At 41.3% G+C, this 317-nt stretch overlaps 1 protein-coding gene across 1 annotated transcript in view; it reads right to left on the bottom strand.

Annotated features, from left to right (window-relative positions):
• Positions 1–317, bottom strand: part of LOC119839965 (protein transport protein Sec31A) — a 25,147-nt gene that overhangs the window by 16,679 nt on the left and 8,151 nt on the right. The window lies entirely within an intron of this gene.

Below are 317 nucleotides of genomic sequence, written 5' to 3'. Positions count from 1 at the left end.
AATAGGATATTCAATACCATCAATCGTTTGTGCCAGCATTGCCCCAACCCCATAACTACTAGCATCTGTGTGTACCTCGAATGGGTATTGAAAATTTGGGCAGGATAACACTGGTGCGTGGACGAGACGGCTCTTCAATTCTAAAAAAGCTTTATCAGCATCATCTGTCCACTGGAACGGAGGAGCCGACTTTTTTGTAGATGTGAGTTTATTTAAAGGACCAGCAATAGTACTAAATTGAGGAATAAATCTTCTATACCATGAAGCGGTACCGAGAAAACGCTTCACTTCTTTTTTGTTCATGGGTGTAGGGTAAT

This window comes from Zerene cesonia, chromosome 5, assembly GCF_012273895.1.
Source record: "Zerene cesonia ecotype Mississippi chromosome 5, Zerene_cesonia_1.1, whole genome shotgun sequence".
NCBI classification, from domain to species: domain Eukaryota; kingdom Metazoa; phylum Arthropoda; class Insecta; order Lepidoptera; family Pieridae; genus Zerene; species Zerene cesonia.
Note: the sequence above shows the minus strand (reverse complement) of the source record. Positions and strands in the feature narration are given on the sequence as shown.